General features: G+C 37.6%; 2 long non-coding RNA genes across 2 annotated transcripts in view; one reads left to right on the top strand and one right to left on the bottom strand.

Moving 5' to 3' along the window:
- Positions 1-1,726: 1,726 nt before the first annotated feature.
- Positions 1,727-26,432, bottom strand: part of LOC127971326 (uncharacterized) — a 76,226-nt gene continuing 51,520 nt past the window's right edge. Inside the window, exon 3 of the long non-coding RNA XR_008156789.1 lies at positions 1,727-2,652. This is a non-coding gene — a long non-coding RNA (uncharacterized LOC127971326). The remainder of the gene's footprint in view (positions 2,653-26,432) is intronic.
- LOC127971305 (uncharacterized) overlaps positions 19,682-26,432 on the top strand; it is a 55,347-nt gene continuing 48,596 nt past the window's right edge. The window contains exon 1 of the long non-coding RNA XR_008156781.1: positions 19,682-20,309. This is a non-coding gene — a long non-coding RNA (uncharacterized LOC127971305). The remainder of the gene's footprint in view (positions 20,310-26,432) is intronic.

The following is a 26,432-nucleotide window of genomic DNA, read 5'->3' on the forward strand; positions in this document are numbered from 1 at the left end:
TTACAATAAACTGAAGGTGTTTTGGTGTAAATCAGCTGAGTGTCTGTGACGGTGAGATTTGTGTTTATAGAGATAACAAGATTTAAATGATAATAAATACAAAAATTTACAATTGCTGTACAATAAAAAGTAAGTATATTTATTCTACTACTATAACAGTTATGTTATTATCTTATTATAATATTAAAATAAAATTCATATTTTGGTTAATCTTAATAAATACTAACTTTTTAATGAATACATATTGCAATAAAAAAATTATAATTAATAAAAAATATGACAATATAAAATATTTTGGTTAAGTGTATAATAACAATACTATTATTCATATTATTATTAATAAATACTGACATTTTATTTTAGAGTGCAATATGAATACTGCAATAGCTTTAATTGATTTGTTTAATTGGTATATTTAACATAAATTAAGCATAATATTTAGTTAATAATAATAATAATATAAACTTAATAAATGCATTAAAAATTGTAAAATTGGTGTAAAATAAAAATGTCAGTTCTACTACTACTACTAATACATATTTTATTTTATATTACAATAGTATAATTTTCAATTGTAACAGTTATTGTCTTACAGTTATTGAAATAAAATTCATATTTTGGTTGATATTATTAATAAATACTGACTTTTTATTGAATAAAAATTGCAATAATATATTTAATGGATTTTTTATTTTAATTTAAATAGTACAATTATAATTAATAAAATATATTTTTTGCACTCTTAAATCAAATATCAGTGTTGTACTACTAATAATAACCAAAATAATAACTTAATTGTACTATTTTATTATAACATTAAAGAAATGTTATAAATGCAGTAATCCTATCATACTGTAAAATAAAGTGAGAATTTAATATAAACCAAAAATATTAATTATGTATTTTTATTATTTAAATGATAAGTTACTACTATATTAATCCTGTTCCATTGTAAAATAAGTAGTTAGTATTTATTATTATTATTATTATTATTATTATTATTACATACAGACTTAAATTTTCAATAGGATTATTGCAATAGTAAGATTTCTGTTTAATTGTTTAAAGTAAAATTTATATTTTGTTGTTGTTACTATTTTAACAAACTATTATTTTACTTTATTTTAAATATATATTAATAAACAAATCAATATAAATTCAATATTGTAGGAATCATACTGCACTGTAAAATAAAATGTCAGTATTTAATAATAGTCATAATAATTAGGGGCCAAGCACCGAAGGTGCGTAGGACCCTATTGTTTTTGTTGCCGTTCTTATTAGGGGCCAAGCACCGAAGGTGCGTAGGACCCTATTGTTTTTGTTGGCTTTCTTATTATTAGGGGCCAAGCACCGAAGGTGCGTAGGACCCTATTGTTTTTGTTGGCGTTCTTATTATTATTATTAGGGGCCAAGCACCGAAGGTGCGTAGGACCCTATTGTGTTTGTTCCCGTTCTTATTAGGGGCCAAGCACCGAAGGTGCGAAGGCACCTATTGTGTTTGTTGGCGTTATTAGGGGCCAAGCACCGAAGGTGCGAGGCACCTATTGTTTTCGTTGGCGTTATTAGGGGCCAAGCACCGAAGGTGCGAAGGCACCTATTGTGTTTGTTGGCGTTATTAGGGGCCAAGCACCGAAGGTGCGAGGCACCTATTGTTTCCGTTGGCGTTATTATTATTAGGGGCCAAGCACCGAAGGTGCGTAGGCACCTATTGTTTCCGTTGGCGTTATTAGGGGCCAAGCACCGAAGGTGCGAGGCACCTATTGTTTTTGTTGGCGTTCTTATTATTATTATTATTATTCTTCCGACTGGGAGTCTATGGCAGCCCATAGAACCGAATGCGGGAAAGTTGTTTTGGTTTGACATTCTGATAGAGGACAGTGCCAACATTAAATACACCAATTTTGGTGTGTCTAAGACATTCCCTCTAGCGCCACCAACTGTCCAAAATTTCACTTTAATTTTGTTAATAACTTTTTAACCGTAAGGCCAATCAACAAAATTCTTTTTTCCTCTGATTTCTGAGCTCATGCCAATTCGATTGCACCCTATGATGTCATTTTCCATCATATAAATATGGCCGCCAATTAGAATTTTTTGAAAAACCTACTTTTTCGAACTCGTCCTAGACGGTTTGTCCGATTCACACGAAAATTGAACCAGATCATCTTCAGGCAGTGCTGACCAAAAGTTATGCAAATCAAATTGATTTGTCAAACCGTTTTCGATAAACGCTCAAACAAATTTTACGAAACGCTTACAAAAACAGTCGTTAGGCTGTATCTCTGCAACAATTTATCGTATTCAGACCAAACCTGGTACATGTCATAACAAGTATGACCTGAGGCTACTTGCTGCGTTTCGGCGCAGCGCCACCTACTGGTCCAGAGATATGGAAAATTGCTATTTTTGCTTATAACTTCTAAACAGTTTGTCCAAAAATCATAACATTGGTCTTGTTAGATTCAGGGCAACATGCCGAGTCGACTGATATCCAATTTTACCATCTCGGCCATTTTGACTGTCGGCCATTTTGAATTTTGTGCTAAAATGCTGTATTTTCAGAACGCATCAACGGATTGTTACGAAACATGGTATGGGTCATCAGCACAATGTCCTGAAGGAGCGTGAGAAGTTTCGAAACAGCGCCACCTAGTGGTGATCATTATTTTTAAAATGCTTATAACCTTGGGTGTGGTCGACTTATTTTCTCAAAACTCACCAAATTAGACTCCTGAAACCTTACCGAGTCCTACGATACCAAACATGCTAGGTTTCGCCTTACGGTTTGTGTAGCGTTGTGATTTAGCGCTTAAAAAACATCTGGCTATATCTTTGAAACCGCTTGTCTGATCAAGACGAAACCACCGTCAGAAGTTCGGAAACATAGGTCGATAGCTATACGCCAATGCCCAAATGCCAAAATATTCATAGTAAGGGGTAGTAATATTCAATCAAAGTCAAGAGTCAGTCAATTTTTACATGCTTTTTCATATAAATGTCCATAACTCTGAAGTGAATTGAGATATTTTCACCAAAATTGACACACATATGTATGGGCTCACTCTGAGCAAACATAAAAAAAATGGTGGGACTGAGCCTCTTGGTGGCGCTATAATAGAACAAAACATGAAATTCTCATTGACTTCAATACAGTTTTGTGAAATAAAATGCTATACTAAACAAATGCATTGGTGTAATGTTACGAAACTCAGAATGTGCCAACAACACCATCCCCTGTAGGTACTCAAAATATTTTGAAACAGCCGCACCTAGTGGTCAAAAGTTATAACTCAATTTACATAAAGGCTAATAACTTTTGAATAAATCTGGCTATTGACATCATGCTGGTCTTCATAGATTCCTTGGGTCACGCCGAGAACATAGATATAAAGTTTTTCTTATTTGGCTGAACTTCCTGTCCGCCATTTTGATTAATGTTGAAAACCTACTTTTTCGAACTCCTCCTAGACCGTTTGTCAGATTTTCACCGAATTTGACGTGGATCATCTTCAGACCATCCTGGCAAAATGTTATGGTTTTCTTGCCGATATACGAAACGGTTCTCATTTAGCGCATCAATGAAGCTGCTGAAAGGGTGCCAAAATGCATTTAAGGCTGTATCTCTGCAAAGCTTTGACATATTTGCACCAAACTTTGTATGTATCATCGTCACCTCACTCTGATCATTCCAAATTAATTTGGTAACAGCGCCACCTATTGGTTACATGTGATGAGCCAATAAATCCTATTAATAGTTGTGGTGTTTATTGTTTTCAAGCCATTTTGCCTAAAATAATCTTAAAACGGTTTTAATTTCTCATTCCTGCCGTTCGTCTGAAGCTTGCTTCTGTAGTGCTTGGCCCCGTTATTGCTGCTTGCAGCTATATTTATTATTATTCTGCTTCTTCTTCTTCTTCTTCTTCCGCCGCAAGTCTATGGCAGCCCATAGAACCGATTGCGGGAAAGTTGTATAATTTGGCACACTGATAGAGGACAGTCCCAGCATTAACTATAGCAAATTTGAAGTCTCTAACTCCAACTCTCTAGCGCCACCACTTGTCCAAACTTTCAATGTTTCTATGCTAATAACTCTTGAACCGTAAGCCAGAAAATGAAAATTCTTTTTTCTTCTGAATCCTTGGCTCATGCCAAGTCGAATGAACCCCAAAATTCAAAAATCGCAAGGTTTAGTTTTTTCGCTATTTTCAATTATTCGACAAACCTACTTTTTCGAACTCGTCCTAGACGGTTAGTCTGATTGCCACGAAAATTGGCTCAGATCATCTTCAGACCAGGCCGGCAAAAAGTTATGGAACTCAAGTTGATTCGTCCAACCGTTGTCGAATGCCACGTAAACTAATTTGACGAAATGCACGCAAAAATGCACGTGAGGCTATATCTCGGCAACAGTTTGTCATATTGAGACCAAACTTGGTGTGTGTTTTAACAAGCATGAACTGAGACTACCTGCAGTGTTTCGACACAGCGCCACCTAGTGGTCAGGAGATATGAAAAATGCATATTTTGGCTTATAACTTCTGAATGGTGTGGCCAAAAATCACACAACTGGTGTCTTTAGATTCAGTGAGTCATCTCGAGTCGAATGATATCCAATTTTCCCGAGTCGGCCATTTTAGGCGTCGGCCATTTTGAATTATGTGTTAAAATGCTGTATTTTTTGAACGCAGCATCGTATCGTTTCGCAAATAATTACAAAAATATTCGGCTCCATGCCCTGAAGGTACTCAAAAAGTTTGGTGGCAGCGCCACCTTGTGGCCAATAGTTATAATGAAATATCACATAAATGCTAATAACTTTTGAATAATTTAGACTATTAAAATTAAAATGGTCTCGCTATATTCTGTGGGTCATGCCGAGAGCATTGATACCAATTATGTGAAAATTGGCCATACTTCCTGTCCGCCATTTTGCTTAATGTTGAAAACCTACTTTTTCGAACTCCTCCTAGACCGTTAGTCCAATTTTCACCAAATTTGACGTGAATCATCTTCAGACCATGCTGGCAAAAAGTTATGGATTTCGTGTCGATATACGAAACAGTTCTCATTTAGCGCATCAATGAATTTGCTGGAAGGGTGCCAAAATGCATTTGAGGCTGTATCTCTGCAACGCTTTGACATATTTGCACCAAATTTTGTATGTGTCATCGCCACCTCACACTGACCATGCCACAGAAATTTGGTGACAGCGCCACCTATTGGTCAAGAGTAATAAACCATTCATTAACCATGAATAATTACACTTGTAAAAATGCTAATAACTTTTTATTGCATTAGCCCATTCGAATGGAACTGGGCTCAAAATATTCCCTGGTTTATGCCGATAACATAGATACCAAATATACCATAGTAAGCTGAACTTCCGGTCCGCCATTTTGATTTATGTTGAAAACCTACTTTGTTGAACTCCTCATCAACCGTAGGTCCGATTTTCACCAAATTCGAATCAAATGATCTTCAGACTATGCTGACTCAAAGTTATGGCTTTTGAGTCGATAGACAAAACCGTTTTCGCATACCACATCGACGAATTTGAGGCACAATGAGAAAATGACACTTGAGGCTGTATCCCTGGAATGCTTTGGCATATTGACACCAAACTTTGTGTGTGTCATTGAAAAGTCACACAGAGTACACCAAATTGATTTTATAACAGTGCCACCTATTGGTCAAGCTTGATAAGCCAAGTAATCATGCTACTAGAGGTGGTATTATGATTTTTTTTGCCATTTCAATTACAATAATTCCAAAATTGCTGTTATTGCTCATTAATGAATTTGGTGTGATGCTTCATGCGATGCTTAGCTCCTACATTTGCCATTGGAGTGCTTGGCCCCGTAATTGCTGCTTGCAGCTATATTTAGGGGCCAAGCACCGAAGGTGCGTAGGCACCTATTGTTTCCGTTGGCGTTATTATTATTATTCTGCTTCTTCTTCTTCTTCTTCTTCCGCCGCAAGTCTATGGCAGCCCATAGAACCGATTGCGGGAAAGTTGTATAATTTGGCACACTGATAGAGGACAGTCCCAGCATTAACTATAGCAAATTTGAAGTCTCTAACTCCAACTCTCTAGCGCCACCACTTGTCCAAACTTTCAATGTTTCTATGCTAATAACTTTTGAACCGTAAGCCAGAAAATGAAAATTCTTTTTTCTTCTGAATCCTTGGCTCATGCCAAGTCGAATGAACCCCAAAATTCAAAAATCGCAAGGTTTAGTTTTTTCGCTATTTTCAATTATTCGAAAAACCTACTTTTTCGAACTCGTCCTAGACGGTTAGTCCGACTGCCACGAAAATTGGCTCAGATCATCTTCAGACCATGCTGGCAAAAAGTTATGGAATTCAAGTTGATTCGTCCAACTGTTGTCGAATGACACGTAAACAAATTTGACGAAAAGCACGCAAACATGCACGTGAGGCTATATCCCGGCAACGGTTTGTCATATTGAGACCAAACTTGGCGTGTGTTATAACAAGCATGAACTGAGACTACCTGCAGTGTTTCGACACAGCGCCACCTAGTGGTCAGGAGATATGAAAAATGCATATTTTGGCTTATAACTACTGAATGGTTTGGCCAAAAATCACACAACTGGTCTCTTTAGATTCAGTGAGTCATGTCGAGTCAAATGATATCCAATTTTCCTGTGTCGGCCATTTTAGGCGTCGGCCATTTTGAATTATGATTTAAAATGCTGTATTTTTTGAACGCAGCATCGTATCGTTTCGCAAATAATTACAAAAATATTCGGCTCCATGCCCTGAAGGTACTCAAAAAGTTTGGTGGCAGCGCCACCTTGTGGCCAATAGTTATAATGAAATATCACATAAATGCTAATAACTTTTGAATAAATTAGTCTATTTAAATTACAATGGTCTCGCTATATTCTGTGGGTCATGCCGAGAGTATTGATACCAATAATGTGAAAATTGGCCTTACTTCCTGTCCGCCATTTTGCTTAATGTTGAAAACCTACTTTTTCGAACTCCTCCTAGACCGTTAGGCCAATTTTCACCAAATTTGACGTGCATCATCTTCAGACCATGCTGGCAAAAAGTTATGGATTTCGTGTCGATATACGTAACGGTTCTCATTTAGCGCATCAACGAATTTGCTGGAAGGGTGCCAAAATGCATTTGAGGCTGTATCTCTGCAACACTTTGACATATTTGCACCAAACTTTGTATGTGTCATCGCCACCTCACACTGACCATGCTACATAAATTTGGTAACAGCGCCACCTATTGGTCAGGAGTAATAAACCATTCATTAACCATGAGTAATTACACTTTTTAAAATGCTAATAACTTTTTAATGCATTAGCCTATTTGAAGGAAACTGGGCTCAAAATATTCCCTGGCTTATGCCGATAACATAGATACCAAATATACCACGGTAAGCTGAACTTCCGGTCCGCCATTTTGATTTATGTTGAAAACATACTTTTTCGAACTCCTCATCAACCGTATGTCCGATTTTCACCAAATTCGAATCAAATGATCTTCAGGCTATACTGATTCAAAGTTATGGATTTTGAGTCAATAGACAAAACCGTTTTCGCATACCACATCGACGAATTTGAGGCACAATGAGAAAATGACACTTGAGGCTGTATCCCTGGAATGCTTTGGCATATTGACACCAAACTTTGTGTGTGTCATTGAAAAGTCACACAGAGTACACCAAATTGATTTTATAACAGTGTCACCTATTGGTCAAGCTTGATAAACCAAGTAATCATGCTACTAGAGGTGGTATTGGTGTCTTTTTTTTTGCCATTTCAAATACAATAATTCCAAAATTGCTGTTATTGCTCATTAATGTATTTGGTGTGATGCTTTATGCAATGCTTAGCTACTACATTTGCCGTTGGAGTGCTTGGCCCCGTAATTGCTGCTTGCAGCTATATTTAGGGGCCAAGCACCGAAGGTGCGAAGGCACCTATTGTGTTTGTTGGCGTTATTATTATTCTTCTTCTTCCACCCCAAGTCTATGGTAGCCCATAGAACCGATTGCGGGAAAGTTGTATAATTTGGCACACTAATAGAGGACTGTCTGAACATTAACCGTAGCAAATTTGAAGTCTCTAACTCAAACTCTCTAGCGCCACCAATTGTCTAAACTTTCAAAAACTTGATGCTAATAACTCTTGAACCGTAAGCCACAAAATGAAAATTCTTTTTTCCTGTGATTCCTTGGCTCATGCCGAGTGGAATGGACACCGAAATTCAAAAATCGCAAGGCTTAGTTTTTTCGCTATCGTCAATTGTTCGTAAAACCTACTTTTTCGAACTCGTCCTAGGCCGTTGCACCGATTGTCACGAAAATTGAATCAGATAATCTTCAGACCATGCTGGCAAAAAGTTATGGAATTCAAGTTGATTTCTCAAACCGTGTCCGAATAGCTCATGAACGAATTCTTCGAAAAGCACGCAAACGTGAACGTGAGGCTATATCTCCGCAACGGTTTGGCCTATTGAGACCAATCTTGGTGGGTCTTATAACAACCATTCCCTGGGACTACCTGCAGTGTTTCGGCGCTGTGCCCCCTAGTGGTCAGGAGATATGAAAAATGCATGTTTTTGCTCATAACTTCTGAACGGTTTTGCCAAAAATCACAAAAGTGGTGTCTTTAGATTCAGTGCATCATTCCGAGTCGAATGATACCGAATTTTCCCAATTCGGCCATTTTGGGCGTCGGCCATTTTGAATTTAGTTGTAAATTGCTGTATCTTAAGAATGAAGTTCCGTATCGTTTCGCAAATAATTACAAAAATGTCCGGCTCCATGCCCTGAATGTACACACAAAAATTGGGGGCAGCGCCACCTTGTGGTCAATAGTTATAACGATTTTTCGAAAAATGCTAATAACTTTTGCATACATTAGCCTATTGTAACAAAACTGATGTTGATAGATTCCTTGGGTCATGCCGAGAACACCGATACCCCATTTGTCAATTTTGGCAAAATTTCCTGTCCGCCATTTTGATTCATGTTGAAAACCTACTTTTTCGAACTCCTCCTAGACCGTTGCTCAGATTTTCACCAAATTTGATTTGGATCATCTTCAGACCATGCTGGCAAAAAGTTATGGAATTTGTGTCGATACACGTAACCGTTTTCAATTAGCGTACCAACGAATTTGCTGGAAAGATGCCAAACTGCATCTGAGGCTGTATCTCTGCAAAGGTTGGAGATATTTACACAAAACTTAATATGTGACATCGTCACATCACATTGACCACGCCACATCATTTTGGTCACAGCGCCACCTATTGGTCAAGAGTAATAAACCAATCAATAACCGCTAATTATTACATTTCCAATAATGCTAATAACTTTTGATTGCATTAGCCTATTGTCATGAAACATGTCTCAAAATGTTCCTTGGGACATGCCGACAACATACATACCAATTATGTCATATTAAGCAAAACTTCCTGTCCACCATTTTGATTCATGTTGAAAACCTTTTTTTTTAAACTCATCCTCAACCGTTTGTCTGATTTTCACCAAAATTGAATCAGATCATCTTCAGACCGTGCTGACAAAAAGTTATGGATTTCGTGTCAATAGACGAAACCGTTTTTGTACAGCGCTGCTTCAGATGTCAGGCATCTTCACAAAATGAGTCTGAGGCTATATCTCTGCAAAGCTTTGTTGTAATTAAGCCAAACTTGTGTGTGCCATTGTCTAACATGGAGAATAGGCTCACAGACACTCACACACAGAAATGAATTGGTTCAACTATTATATGAATAATCAATAAGCATGATTACACACACACACACACACACACACACACACAGAGAAGTACATGCCCACACATTTTGTTGTATGTAGATATTTGAAATAAATTATAGGTGACACACAACTCACAGAAAGACTTCTTTTCTTACATTTCTATGTCAGGTTTCATTGCATTCATATTCTGACATAATAGTAAACATTTGATATACATGTATGAATAAATTGTTGAACTTTCACTCAATGTGATCTTAAATGCTTGAACAGTAATATTAAATAATAGTAATATATATTTTTCTAGAATCAATCATCGAGACAATGAACTGTAATGTTTTAGTCTTTAGTGAGCCCATTAGTGGTCTTCCAGTGACATCTAGTGGTCGTAAATGCAATTTATCATACAACACTGTCTCTTTAACCTTTATAACTGTTATATGTTGTCTTCATTTCATTCCAAAGAAGCATACGCAATTTATGTATAATTTCACAGTCTAGATAATAGTACTGCACTGATTTTAAATAACCTAGATATGGCTGACAGTAAAAGAATAGAACAGAATTACAGACACACACAAACATGAAATGTTTAAACTACTATATTAATACTCAATAAGCATGCTTAAACCCACACACAGATGCACACATTTTGTTATATATATAGATAATTAAAATAAATGATGGGTGATAAAACCTATTGCAAGTCTTCTGTTTTTATGGGCTTCTATGTCATTTTTCAGGTTTCATTGCAATCATAATCTGGCATAATTATAAACATTAGATATATCTGTATGAATAAATTGGTAAACTTTGACTCAATGTGATCTGAAATGCTTGAACAGTAATATTAAATAATAGTAATATACATTTTTTCTAGATGAATCCCTCAACAAGCCCATAAACTGTCATGTTTTAGTCTTTAGTGAGCTCATTAGTGGTCTTCCAGTGACATCTAGTAGATATAATTGCAATTTTTTATTCAACACTGGGTTTTGAAGCTTTATAAATATTACAGTGTTCTTTTTTACCTAATCTCTGTTAAATTTTGCATGATTGTTTAGAAAAAATACAGATCTAATGCATGTGTGATTATATTACCCCTTTTTTTTGCAGTTTAATGCCATTCACAACAGAAATCTTTTGTTTTTTAGGCCATTTTAACTGTTATAGCACCAGCTATTTTCTGATCTTAATGAAACTTTGCATGCTTGGTGGGTCATCTTTCACATGTTATAACCAAGTTTCATAACGTTTTTGTTTCAGTTTTATAGGCTTTAGGTTACATGTGGCCACGGCCCTTTCCTAAATGACCTCTTATAGCTAACCAAAGGACAAAATGCAACATATTTTTGAAAATTATTGATCTAGAGAGTCCAGAGAATATTATTGCAGTGGTTTGATCAAGACTGAACAAAAAACCAGGTGACCCAAAACATTAAAATTCGTGGACCAATTTTACGAAAAAGGCTATAACTCGGGAACAAAATGAGATATCTTCACCAAACTCAGAACTCATATGCATGAACAAAAACTTTAGTCAAATTATTATTATTTTTTCCATATCTGTCACTTGGTGGCGCTACAGGATGAAAAAAAATCAAATGGCTATAACTAAGCAACCGTTGATCCAATCAACTTGAAAATTGATATGGCCCAATGTGGCACAAGTGCTCTATGAGGAATTTCACTTATCTTAAAAAACATGGCCGCCATTGGCCAAACAACTTTAAGCACCTATTTGACAAGGTTAATGGAAGTCGATCGGAACGAAACTCGGTGAGCATGTTCGACTCATTGCCCTAAAGGTCTGTAAGTATTTTGAAAGAAATTGCCCACAAAATTGTCACCTCCCACAGAACACAACAAAGCGATTTGATTACAGCGCCAACTATTTTCCAAAAATGATAATGCATCTTTTTACTGGAGTTTTACTGGCTGTTTCAATTACACTCTTCCAATAATTGCTTTTCTTACTCGTTGCATTTGGTCTGATGCTCCATGCCATGCTTAGCTCCTCGCTGTGGAACTTTTATTAACGATTTTCAGCCATTTCAATTACAATCATGCAATTATTAATTTCATTATTCATTGTTGCCTTTGGTCTGATGCTACATATGCTTAGCTCCTGATGTTGCCGCTGGAATGCTTGGCCCCGTGATTGCTGCTTGCAGCTATATTTAGGGGCCAAGCACCGAAGGTGCGTAGGCACCTATTGTTTTCGTTGGCGTTATTAGGGGCCAAGCACCGAAGGTGCGTAGGCACCTATTGTTTTCGTTGGCGTTATTATTATTATTCTTCTTCTTCTTCCGCCGCAAGTCTATGGCAGCCCATAGAACCGTTTGCGGGAAAGTTGTATAATTTGGCACACTGATAGAGGACAGTCCCAACATTAACTATAGCAAATTTGAAGCCTCTAACTCCTACTCTCTAGCGCCACCACTTGTCCAAACTTTCAATGTTTGTATGCTAATAACTTTTGAACCGTAAGCCAGAAAATGGAAATTCTTTTTTCCTCTGAATCCTTGGCTCAGGCCAAGTCGAATGAACCCTAAAATTCAAAAATCGCAAGGTTTAGTTTTTTCGCTATTTTCAATTATTCGAAAAACCTACTTTTTCGAACTCGTCCTAGACGGTTAGTCCGATTGCCACGAAAATTGGCTCAGATCATCTTCAGACCATGCTGGCAAAAAGTTATGGAATTCAAGTTGATTCGTCCAACTGTTGTCGAATGACACGTAAACAAATTTGACGAAAAGCACGCAAACATGCACGTGAGGCTATATCCCGGCAACGGTTTGTCATATTGAGACCAAACTTGGCGTGTGTTATAACAAGCATGAACTGAGACTACCTGCTGTGTTTCGACACAGCGCCACCTAGTGGTCAGGAGATATGAAAAATGCATATTTTGGCTTATAACTACTGAATGGTTTGGCCAAAAATCACACAACTGGTCTCTTTAGATTCAGTGAGTCATGTCGAGTCGAATGATATCCAATTTTCCTGTGTCGGCCATTTTAGGCGTCGGCCATTTTGAATTATGTTTCAAAATGCTGTATTTTTTGAACGCAGCATCGTATCGTTTCGCAAATAATTACAAAAATATTTGGCTCCATGCCCTGAAGGTACTCAAAAAGTTTGGTGGCAGCGCCACCTTGTGGCCAATAGTTATAATGAAATATCACATAAACGCTAATAACTTTTGAATAAATTAGTCTATTAAAATTAAAATGGTCTCGCTATATTCTGTGGGTCATGCCGAGAGTATTGATACCAATAATGTGAAAATTGGCCTTACTTCCTGTCCGCCATTTTGCTTAATGTTGAAAACCTACTTTTTCGAACTCCTCCTAGACCGTTAGCCCAATTTTCACCAAATTTGACGTGAATCATCTTCAGACCATGCTGGCAAAAAGTTATGGATTTTGTGTCGATATACGTAACGGTTCTCATTTAGCGCATCAACGAATTTGCTGGAAGGGTGCCAAAATGCATTTGAGGCTGTATCTCTGCAACACTTTGACATATTTGCACCAAACTTTGTATGTGTCATCGCCACCTCACACTGACCATGCCACATAAATTTGGTAACAGCGCCACCTATTGGTCAAGAGTAATAAACCATTCATTAACCATGAGTAATTACACTTTTTAAAATGCTAATAACTTTTTAGTCCATTAGCCTATTGCAACGAAACTGGGCTCAAAATATTCCCTGGCTTATGCCGATAACATAGATACCAAATATGCCAGTGTTTACTGACGTTCCGGTCCACCATTTTGATTTATGTGGAAAACCTACTTTTTCGAACTCCTCATGAACCGTATGTCCAATTTTCACCAAATTCGAATCAGATGATCTTCAGACTATGTTGACACAAAGTTATGGATTTTGTGTCGATAGACAAAACCGTTTTCGCATACCAAAGCGACGAAGTTGAAACACAATGACAAAATGACACTTGAGGCTGCATCTCTGGAATGCTTTGGCATATTGACACCAAACTTTGTGTGTGTCATTGAAAAGACACACAGAGTACACCAAATTGATTTTATAACAGTGTCACCTATTGGTCAAGCTTGATAAACCAAGTAATCATGCTACTAGAGGTGGTATTGGTGTTTTTTTTGCCATTTCAAATACAATAATTCCAAAATTGCTTTTATTGCTCATTAATGTATTTGGTGTGATGCTTTATGCGATGCTTAGCTACTACATTTGCCGTTGGAGTGCTTGGCCCCGTAATTGCTGCTTGCAGCTATATTTATTATTCTTCTTCTTCTTCTTCTTCTTCCGCCGCAAGTCTATGGCAGCCCATAGAACCGTTTGCGGGAAAGTTGTATAATTTGGCACACTGATAGAGGACAGTCCCAACATTAACTATAGCAAATTTGAAGCCTCTAACTCCTACTCTCTAGCGCCACCACTTGTCCAAACTTTCAATGTTTGTATGCTAATAACTTTTGAACCGTAAGCCAGAAAATGGAAATTCTTTTTTCCTCTGAATCCTTGGCTCAGGCCAAGTCGAATGAACCCTAAAATTCAAAAATCGCAAGGTTTAGTTTTTTCGCTATTTTCAATTATTCGAAAAACCTACTTTTTCGAACTCATCCTAGACGGTTAGTCCGATTGCCACGAAAATTGGCTCAGATCATCTTCAGACCATGCTGGCAAAAAGTTATGGAATTCAAGTTGATTCGTCCAACTGTTGTCGAATGACACGTAAACAAATTTGACGAAAAGCACGCAAACATGCACGTGAGGCTATATCCCGGCAACGGTTTGTCATATTGAGACCAAACTTGGCGTGTGTTATAACAAGCATGAACTGAGACTACCTGCTGTGTTTCGACACAGCGCCACCTAGTGGTCAGGAGATATGAAAAATGCATATTTTGGCTTATAACTACTGAATGGTTTAGCCAAAAATCACACAACTGGTCTCTTTAGATTCAGTGAGTCATGTTGAGTCGAATGATATCCAATTTTCCTGTGTCGGCCATTTTAGGCGTCGGCCATTTTGAATTATGTTTCAAAATGCTGTATTTTTTGAACGCAGCATCGTATCGTTTCGCAAATAATTACAAAAATATTCGGCTCCATGCCCTGAAGGTACTCAAAAAGTTTGGTGGCAGCGCCACCTTGTGGCCAATAGTTATAATGAAATATCACATAAACGCTAATAACTTTTGAATAAATTAGTCTATTAAAATTAAAATGGTCTCGCTATATTCTGTGGGTCATGCCGAGAGTATTGATACCAATAATGTGAAAATTGGCCTTACTTCCTGTCCGCCATTTTGCTTAATGTTGAAAACCTACTTTTTCGAACTCCTCCTAGACCGTTAGCCCAATTTTCACCAAATTTGACGTGAATCATCTTCAGACCATGCTGGCAAAAAGTTATGGATTTTGTGTCGATATACGTAACGGTTCTCATTTAGCGCATCAACGAATTTGCTGGAAGGGTGCCAAAATGCATTTGAGGCTGTATCTCTGCAACACTTTGACATATTTGCACCAAACTTTGTATGTGTCATCGCCACCTCACACTGACCATGCCACATAAATTTGGTAACAGCGCCACCTATTGGTCAAGAGTAATAAACCATTCATTAACCATGAGTAATTACACTTTTTAAAATGCTAATAACTTTTTAGTCCATTAGCCTATTGCAACGAAACTGGGCTCAAAATATTCCCTGGCTTATGCCGATAACATAGATACCAAATATGCCAGTGTTTACTGAAGTTCCGGTCCACCATTTTGATTTATGTGGAAAACCTACTTTTTCGAACTCCTCATGAACCGTATGTCCAATTTTCACCAAATTCGAATCAGATGATCTTCAGACTATGTTGACACAAAGTTATGGATTTTGTGCCGATAGACAAAACCGTTTTCGCATACCAAAGCGACGAAGTTGAAACACAATGACAAAATGACACTTGAGGCTGCATCTCTGGAATGCTGTGGCATATTAACACCAAACTTTGTGTGTGTCATTGAAAAGTCAAACAGAGTACACCAAATTGATTTCATAACAGTGCCACCTATTGGTCAAACTTTATAAGCCAAGTAATCATGCTACTAGAGGTGGTATTATGATTTTTTTTTTTGCCATTTCAATTACAATAATTCCAAAATTACTGTTATTGCTCATTAATGTATTTGGTGTGATGCTTCATGCCATGCTTAGCTCCTACATTTGCCGTTGGAGTGCTTGGCCCCGTAATTGCTGCTTGCAGCTATATTTAGGGGCCAAGCACCGAAGGTGCGTAGGCACCTATTGTTTTCGTTGGCGTTATTAGGGGCCAAGCACCGAAGGTGCGTAGGACCCTCTTGTTTTTGTTGGCGTTCTTATTATTAGGGGCCAAGCACCGAAGGTGCGTAGGCACCTATTGTTTCCGTTGGCGTTATTATTATTATTCTGCTTCTTCTTCTTCTTCTTCTTCCGCCGCAAGTCTATGGCAGCCCATAGAACCGATTGCGGGAAAGTTGTATAATTTGGCACACTGATAGAGGACAGTCCCAGCATTAACTATAGCAAATTTGAAGTCTCTAACTCCAACTCTCTAGCGCCACCACTTGTCCAAACTTTCAATGTTTCTATGCTAATAACTTTTGAACCGTAAGCCAGAAAATGAAAATTCTTTTTTCTTCTGAATCCTTGGCTCATGCCAAGTCGAATGAACCCCAAAATTCAAAAATCGCAAGGTTTAGTTTTTTCGCTATTTTCAATTATTCGACAAACCTACTTTTTCAAACTCGTCTTAGACGGTTAGTCTGATTGCCACGAAAATTGTCTCAGATCATCTTCAGACCAGGCCGGCAAAAAGTTATGGAATTCAAGTTGATTCGTCCAACCGTTGTCGAATGACACGTAAACTAATTTGACGAAATGCACGCAAAAATGCACGTGAGGCTATATCTCGGCAACAGTTTGTCATATTGAGACCAAACTTGGTGTGTGTTTTAACAAGCATGAACTGAGACTACCTGCAGTGTTTCGACACAGCGCCACCTAGTGGTCAGGAGATATGAAAAATGCATATTTTGGCTTATAACTTCTGAATGGTTTGGCCAAAAATCACACAACTGGTCTCTTTAGATTCAGTGAGTCATCTCGAGTCGAATGATATCCAATTTTCCCGTGTCGGCCATTTTAGGCGTCGGCCATTTTGAATTATGTGTTAAAATGCTGTATTTTTTGAACGCAGCATCGTATCGTTTCGCAAATAATTACAAAAATATTCGGCTCCATGCCCTGAAGGTACTCAAAAAGTTTGGTGGCAGCGCCACCTTGTGGCCAATAGTTATAATGAAATATCACATAAATGCTAATAACTTTTGAATAATTTAGACTATTAAAATTAAAATGGTCTCGCTATATTCTGTGGGTCATGCCGAGAGCATTGATACCAATTATGTGAAAATTGGCCATACTTCCTGTCCGCCATTTTGCTTAATGTTGAAAACCTACTTTTTCGAACTCCTCCTAGACCGTTAGTCCAATTTTCACCAAATTTGACGTGAATCATCTTCAGACCATGCTGGCAAAAAGTTATGGATTTCGTGTCGATATACGAAACAGTTCTCATTTAGCGCATCAACGAATTTGCTGGAAGGGTGCCAAAATGCATTTGAGGCTGTATCTCTGCAACGCTTTGACATATTTGCACCAAATTTTGTATGTGTCATCGCCACCTCACACTGACCATGCCACAGAAATTTGGTGACAGCGCCACCTATTGGTCAAGAGTAATAAACCATTCATTAACCATGAATAATTACACTTGTAAAAATGCTAATAACTTTTTATTGCATTAGCCCATTCGAATGGAACTGGGCTCAAAATATTCCCTGGTTTATGCCGATAACATAGATACCAAATATACCATAGTAAGCTGAACTTCCGGTCCGCCATTTTGATTTATGTTGAAAACCTACTTTGTCGAACTCCTCATCAACCGTAGGTCCGATTTTCACCAAATTCGAATCAAATGATCTTCAGACTATGCTGACTCAAAGTTATGGCTTTTGAGTCGATAGACAAAACCGTTTTCGCATACCACATCGACGAATTTGAGGCACAATGAGAAAATGACACTTGAGGCTGTATCCCTGGAATGCTTTGGCATATTGACACCAAACTTTGTGTGTGTCATTGAAAAGTCACACAGAGTACACCAAATTGATTTTATAACAGTGCCACCTATTGGTCAAGCTTGATAAGCCAAGTAATCATGCTACTAGAGGTGGTATTATGATTTTTTTTTTGCCATTTCAATTACAATAATTCCAAAATTGCTGTTATTGCTCATTAATGAATTTGGTGTGATGCTTCATGCGATGCTTAGCTCCTACATTTGCCGTTGGAGTGCTTGGCCCCGTAATTGCTGCTTGCAGCTATATTTATTATTATTATTCTTCCGACTGGGCGTCTATGGCAGCCCATAGAACCGAATGCGGGAAAGTTTTAATGGCTTGACATTCTGATAGAGGACAGTGCCAACATTAAGTACACCAATTTTGGTGTGTCTAAGTCAATCCCTCTAGCGCCACCAACTGTCGAAAATTTCACTTTAATTTTGTTAATAACTTTTTAACCCTAAGGCCAATCAACGAAATTCTTTTTTCCTCTAATTTCTGAGCTCATGCCGATTCGATTGCACCCTACGAAGTCATTTCCGTCATAGAAATATGACCGCCATTTTGAATTTCTTTAAAAACCTACTTTTTCGAACTCGTCCTAGACGGTTTGTCCGATTCACACGAAAATTGAACCATATCATCCTCAGGCAGTGCTGACCAAAAGTTATGCAAATCAAATTGATTCGTCAAACCGTTTTCGATAAACGCTCTAACAAATTTTATGTAGTGCTTACAAAAACAGTCGTAAGGCTGTATCTCGGCAACGACTTATCCTATTCAGACCAAACTTGGTACATGTCATAACAAGCATGACCTGAGGCAACATGCTGTGATTGGGCGCAGCGCCACCTACTGATCCGGAGATATGAAAAACTGCTATTTTTGCTTATAACTTCTGAACAGTTTGTCCAAAAATCATAACATTGGTCTTGTTAGATTCAGGGCAACATGCCGAGTCGACTGATATCCAATTTGACCATTTCGGCCATTTTGACTGTCGGCCATTTTGAATTTTGTGCTAAAATGCTGTATTTTAAGAACGCATCAGCAGATTGTTACGAAACTTGGTATGGTTCATCAGCACAATGTCCTGAAGGAGCGTGAGAAGTTTCAAAACAGCGCCACCTAGTGGTGATCTTCTTTTTTTAAATGCTTATAACTTTGGGTGTGGTTGACTTATTTTCACGAGACTCATCAAATTGGACTCCGGAAACCTTACCGAGTCCTATGATACCAAACATGCTAGGTTTTGCCTTTCGGTTTGTGTAGCGTTGTGATTTAGCGCTTAAAAAACATTTGGCTATATCTTCGAAACCGCTTGTCTGATCGAGACGAAACCACCGTCAGAAGTTCGGAAACATAGGTCGATAGCTATACGCCAATGCCCAAATGCCAAAATATTGATAGTAAGGGGTAGTAATATTCAATCAAAGTCAAGAGTCAGTCATTTTTTACGTGCTTTTTCATATAAATGTCTATAACTCTGAAGTGAATTGAGATATTTTCACCAAAATTGACACACATATGTATGGGCTCACTCTGAGCACACATAAAAAAAATGGTGGGACTGAGCCTCTTGGTGGCGCTATAATAGAACAAAACATGAAATTCTCATTGACTTCAATACAGTTTTGTGAAATAAAATGCTATACTAAACAAATGCATTGGTGTAATATTACGAAACTCAGAATGTGCCAACAACACCATCCCCTGAAGGTACTCAAAATATTTTGAAACAGCGCCACCTAGTGGTCAAAAGTTATAACTCAATTTACATAAAGGCTAATAACTTTTGAATAAATCTGGCTATTGACATGACGCTGGTCTTTGTAGATTTCCTTGGGTCAAGTCGAGAACATAGATACAAAGTTTTCCTTATTTGGCTGAACTTCCTGTCCGCCATTTTGATTAATGTTGAAAACCTACTTTTTCGAACTCCTCCTAGACCGTTTGTCAGATTTTCACCAAATTTGACGTGGCTCATCTTCAGAACATGCTGGCAAAAAGTTATGGATTTCGTGTCGACATACGAAACGGTTCTCATTTAACGCATCAACAAATCTGCTTGAAAGGTGCCAAAATGCATTTGAGGCTGTATCTCTGCAAAGCTTTGACATATTTGCACCAAACTTTGTATGTGTCATCGACACCTCACACTGACCGTTCCAAACTAATTTGGTAACAGCACCACCTATTGGTTACACGTGATAAGCCAATAAATCCTATTACTAGTTGTTGTGTTGATTGTTTTCAAGCCATTTTGCCTAAAATAATCTTAAAACTGTCTTAATTACTCATTCCTGCCGTTCGTCTGAAGCTTGCTTCTGTAGTGCTTGGCCCCGTTATTGCTGCTTGCAGCTATATTTAGGGGCCAAGCACCGAAGGTGCGAAGGCACCTATTGTGTTTGTTGGCGTTATTATTATTCTGCTTCTTCTTCTTCTTCTTCCGCCGCAAGTCTATGGCAGCCCATAGAACCGATTGCGGGAAAGTTGTATAATTTGGCACACTGATAGAGGACAGTCCCAACATTAACTATAGCAAATTTGAGGTCTCTATCTCCTACTCTCTAGCGCCACCACTTGTCCAAACTTTCAATGTTTGTATGCTAATAACTCTTGAACCGTAAGCCACAAAATGAAAATTCTTTTTTCCTGTGATTCCTTGGCTCATGCCGAGTCGAATGGACACTGAAATTCAAAAATCGCAAGGCTTAGTTTTTTCGCTATCGTCAATTGTTCGTAAAACCTACTTTTTCGAACTCATCCTAGGCCGTTGCACCGATTGTCACGAAAATTGAATCAGATAATCTTCAGACCATGCTGGCAAAAAGTTATGGAATTCAAGTTGATTTGTCAAACCGTTTCCGAATAGCTCATGAACGAATTCTTCGAAAAGCACGCAAACGTGAACGTGAGGCTATATCTCCGCAACGGTTTGGCCTATTGAGACCAATCTTGGTGGGTCTTATAATAACCATTCCCTGGGACTACTTGCAGTGTTTCGGCGCTGTGCCCCCTAGTGGTCAGGAGATATGAAAAATGCATGTTTTTGCTCATAACTTCTGAACGGTTTTGCCAAAAATCACAAAAGTGGTGTCTTTAGATTCAGTGCATCATTCCGAGTCGAATGATACCGAATTTTCCCAATTCGGCCATTTTGGGCGTCGGCCATTTTGAATTTAGTTGTAAATTGCTGTATCTTAAGAATGAAGTTCCGTATCGTTTCGCAAATAATTACAAAAATGTCCGGCTCCATGCCCTGAATGTACACAAAAAAATTGGGGGCAGCGCCACCTTGTGGTCAATAGTTATAACGATTTTTCGAAACATGCTAATAACTTTTGCATACATTAGCCTATTGTAACAAAGCTGATGTTGATAGATTCCTTGCGTCATGCCGAGAACACCGATACCCCATTTGTCAATTTTGGCAAAATTTCCTGTCCGCCATTTTGATTCATGTTGAAAACCTACTTTTTCGAACTCCTCCTAGACCGTTGCTCAGATTTTCACCAAATTTGATTTGGATCATCTTCAGACCATGCTGGCAAAAAGTTATGGAATTTGTGTCGATACACGTAACCGTTTTCAATTAGCGTACCAACGAATTTGCTGGAAAGATGCCAAACTGCATCTGAGGCTGTATCTCTGCAAAGGTTGGAGATATTTACACAAAACTTAATATGTGACATTGTCACATCACATTGACCACGCCACATCATTTTGGTCACAGCGCCACCTATTGGTCAAGAGTAATAAACCAATCAATAACCGCTAATTATTACATTTCCAATAATGCTAATAACTTTTGATTGCATTAGCCTATTATCATGAAACATGTCTCAAAATGTTCCTTGGGACATGCCGACAACATACATACCAATTATGTCATATTAAGCAAAACTTCCTGTCCGCCATTTTGATTCATGTTGAAAACCTTTTTTTTTAAACTCATCCTCAACCGTTTGTCTGATTTTCACCAAAATTGAATCAGATCATCTTCAGACCGTGCTGACAAAAAGTTATGGATTTCGTGTCAATAGACGAAACCGTTTTTGTACAGCGCTGCTTCAGATGTCAGGCATCTTCACAAAATGAGTCTGAGGCTATATCTCTGCAAAGCTTTGTTGTAATTAAGCCAAACTTGTGTGTGCCATTGTCTAACATGGAGAATAGGCTCACAGACACTCACACACAGAAATGAAATGGTTCAACTATTATATGAATAATCAATAAGCATGATTACACACACACACACACACACACACACACACACACAGAGAGAGAAGTACATGCCCACACATTTTGTTATATGTAGATATTTGAAATAAATTATAGGTGACACACAACTCACAGAAAGACTTCTTTTCTTACATTTCTATGTCAGGTTTCATTGCATTCATATTCTGACATAATAGTAAACATTTGATAAACATGTATGAATAAATGGTTGAACTTTCACTCAATGTGATCTTAAATGCTTGAACAGTAATATTAAATAATAGTAATATATATTTTTCTAGATGAATCAATCATCGAGACAATGAACTGTAATGTTTTAGTCTTTAGTGAGCCCATTAGTGGTCTTCCAGTGACATCTAGTGGTCGTAAATGCAATTTATCATACAACACTGTCTCTTTAACCTTTATAACTGTTATATGTTGTCTTAATTTCATTCCAAAGAAGCATACGCAATTTATGTATAATTTCACAGTCTAGATAATAGTACTGCACTGATTTTAAATAACCTAGATATGGCTGACAGTAAAAGAATAGAACAGAATTACAGACACACACAAACATGAAATGTTTAAACTACTATATTAATACTCAATAAGCATGCTTAAACCCACACACAGATGCACACATTTTGTTATATATATAGATAATTAAAATAAATGATGGGTGATAAAACCTATTGCAAGTCTTCTGTTTTTATGGGCTTCTATGTCATTTTTCAGGTTTCATTGCAATCATAATCTGGCATAATTATAAACATTAGATATATCTGTATGAATAAATTGGTAAACTTTGACTCAATGTGATCTGAAATGCTTGAACAGTAATATTAAATAATAGTAATATACATTTTTTCTAGATGAATCCCTCAACAAGCCCATAAACTGTAATGTTTTAGTCTTTAGTGAGCTCATTAGTGGTCTTCCGGTGACATCTAGTGGTTATAATTGCAATTTTTTATTCAACACTGGGTTTTGAAGCTTTATAAATATTACAGTGTTCTTTTTTACCTAATCTCTGTTAAATTTTGCATGATTGTTTAGAAAAAATACCGATCTAATGCATGTGTGATTATATTACCCCTTTTTTTTTTTTTGCAGTTTAATGCCATTCACAACAGAAATCTTTTGTTTTTTAGGCCTGTTTAACTGTTATAGCACCAGCTATTTTCTGATTTTAATGAAACTTTGCATGCTTGGTGGGTCATCTTTCACATGTTATAACCAAGTTTCATAAAGTTTTGAGTTTTTGTTTCAGTTTTATAGGCTTTAGGTTACATGTGGCCACGGCCCTTTCCTAAATGACCTCTTATAGCTAACCAAAGGACAAAATGCAACATATTTTTGAAAATTATTGATCTAGAGAGTCCAGAGAATATTATTGCAGTGGTTTGATCAAGACTAAACAAAAAACCAGGTGACCCAAAACATTCAAATTCGTGGACCAATTTTACGAAAAAGGCTATAACTCGGGAACAAAATGAGATATCTTCACCAAACTCAGAACTCATATGCATGAACAAAAACTTTAGTCAAATTATTATTTTTTTTCCATATCTGCCACTTGGTGGCGCTACAGGATGAAAAAAAAATCAAATGGCTATAACTAAGCAACCGTTGATCCAATCAACTTGAAAATGGATATGGCCCAATGTGGCACAAGTGCTCTATGAGGAATTTCACTTATCTTAAAAAACATGGCCGCCATTGGCCAAACAACTTTAAGCACCTATTTGACAAGGTTAATGGAAGTCGATCGGAACGAAACTCGGTGGGCATGTTCGACTCATTGCCCTAAAGGTCTGTAAGTATTTTGAAAGAAATTGCCCACAACATTGTCACCTCCCACATAACACAACAAAGCGATTTGATTACAGCGCCACCTATTTTCCAAAAATGATAATGCATCATTTTACTGGAGTTTTACTGGCTGTTTCAATTACACTCTTCCAATAATTGCTTTTCTTACTCGTTGCATTTGGTCTGATGCTCCATGCCATGCTTAGCTCCTCGCTGTGGAACTTTTATTAACGATTTTCAGCCATTTCAATTACAATCATGCAATTATTAATTTCATTATTCATTGTTGCATTTGGTCTGCTTAGCTCCTGATGTTGCCGCTGGAATGCTTGGCCCCGTGATTGCTGCTTGCAGCTATATTTATTATTATTATTCTTCTTCTTCTTCCGCCGCAAGTCTATGGCAGCCCATAGAACCGTTTGCGGGAAAGTTGTATAATTTGGCACACTGATAGAGGACAGTCCCAACATTAACTATAGCAAATTTGAAGCCTCTAACTCCTACTCTCTAGCGCCACCACTTGTCCAAACTTTCAATGTTTGTATGCTAATAACTTTTGAACCGTAAGCCAGAAAATGGAAATTCTTTTTTCCTCTGAATCCTTGGCTCGGGCCAAGTCGAATGAACCCTAAAATTCAAAAATCGCAAGGTTTAGTTTTTTCGCTATTTTCAATTATTCGAAAAACCTACTTTTTCGAACTCGTCCTAGACGGTTAGTCCGATTGCCACGAAAATTGGCTCAGATCATCTTCAGACCATCCTGGCAAAAAGTTATGGAATTCAAGTTGATTCGTCCAACTGTTGTCCAATGACACGTAAACAAATTTGACGAAAAGCACGCAAACATGCACGTGAGGCTATATCCCGGCAACGGTTTGTCATATTGAGACCAAACTTGGCGTGTGTTATAACAAGCATGAACTGAGACTACCTGCTGTGTTTCGACACAGCGCCACCTAGTGGTCAGGAGATATGAAAAATGCATATTTTGGCTTATAACTACTGAATGGTTTGGCCAAAAATCACACAACTGGTCTCTTTAGATTCAGTGAGTCATGTCGAGTCGAATGATATCCAATTTTCCTGTGTCGGCCATTTTAGGCGTCGGCCATTTTGAATTATGATTCAAAATGCTGTATTTTTTGAACGCAGCATCGTATCGTTTCGCAAATAATTACAAAAATATTCGGCTCCATGCCCTGAAGGTACTCAAAAAGTTTGGTGGCAGCGCCACCTTGTGGCCAATAGTTATAATGAAATATCACATAAACGCTAATAACTTTTGAATAAATTAGTCTATTAAAATTAAAATGGTCTCGATATATTCTGTGGGTCATGCCGAGAGTATTGATACCAATAATGTGAAAATTGGCCTTACTTCCTGTCCGCCATTTTGCTTAATGTCGAAAACCTACTTTTTCAAACTCCTCCTAGACCGTTAGCCCAATTTTCACCAAATTTGACGTGAATCATCTTCAGACCATGCTGGCAAAAAGTTATGGATTTTGTGTCGATATATGTAACGGTTCTCATTTAGCGCATCAACGAATTTGCTGGAAGGGTGCCAAAATTCATTTGAGGCTGTATCTCTGCAACACTTTGACATATTTGCACCAAACTTTGTATGTGTCATCGCCACCTCACACTGACCATGCCACATAAATTTGGTAACAGCGCCACCTATTGGTCAAGAGTAATAAACCATTCATTAACCATGAGTAATTACACTTTTTAAAATGCTAATAACTTTTTAGTCCATTAGCCTATTGCAACGAAACTGGGCTCAAAATATTCCCTGGCTTATGCCGATAACATAGATACCAAATATGCCAGTGTTTACTGAAGTTCCGGTCCACCATTTTGATTTATGTGGAAAACCTACTTTTTCGAACTCCTCATGAACCGTATGTCCAATTTTCACCAAATTCGAATCAGATGATCTTCAGACTATGTTGACACAAAGTTATGGATTTTGTGTCGATAGACAAAACCGTTTTTGCATACCAAAGCGACGAAGTTGAAACACAATGACAAAATGACACTTGAGGCTGCATCTCTGGAATGCTGTGGCATATTAACACCAAACTTTGTGTGTGTCATTGAAAAGTCAAACAGAGTACACCAAATTGATTTCATAACAGTGCCACCTATTGGTCAAACTTTATAAGCCAAGTAATCATGCTACTAGAGGTGGTATTATGATTTTTTTTTTGCCATTTCAATTACAATAATTCCAAAATTACTGTTATTGCTCATTAATGTATTTGGTGTGATGCTTCATGCCATGCTTAGCTCCTACATTTGCCGTTGGAGTGCTTGGCCCCGTAATTGCTGCTTGCAGCTATATTTAGGGGCCAAGCACCGAAGGTGCGTAGGCACCTATTGTTTTCGTTGGCGTTATTATTATTCTTCTTCTTCTTCTTCTTCTTCTTCTTCTTCCGCCGCAAGTCTATGGCAGCCCATAGAAC

The sequence above is a fragment of the Carassius gibelio genome, chromosome A4, assembly GCF_023724105.1.
Source record: "Carassius gibelio isolate Cgi1373 ecotype wild population from Czech Republic chromosome A4, carGib1.2-hapl.c, whole genome shotgun sequence".
Taxonomy (NCBI): domain Eukaryota; kingdom Metazoa; phylum Chordata; class Actinopteri; order Cypriniformes; family Cyprinidae; genus Carassius; species Carassius gibelio.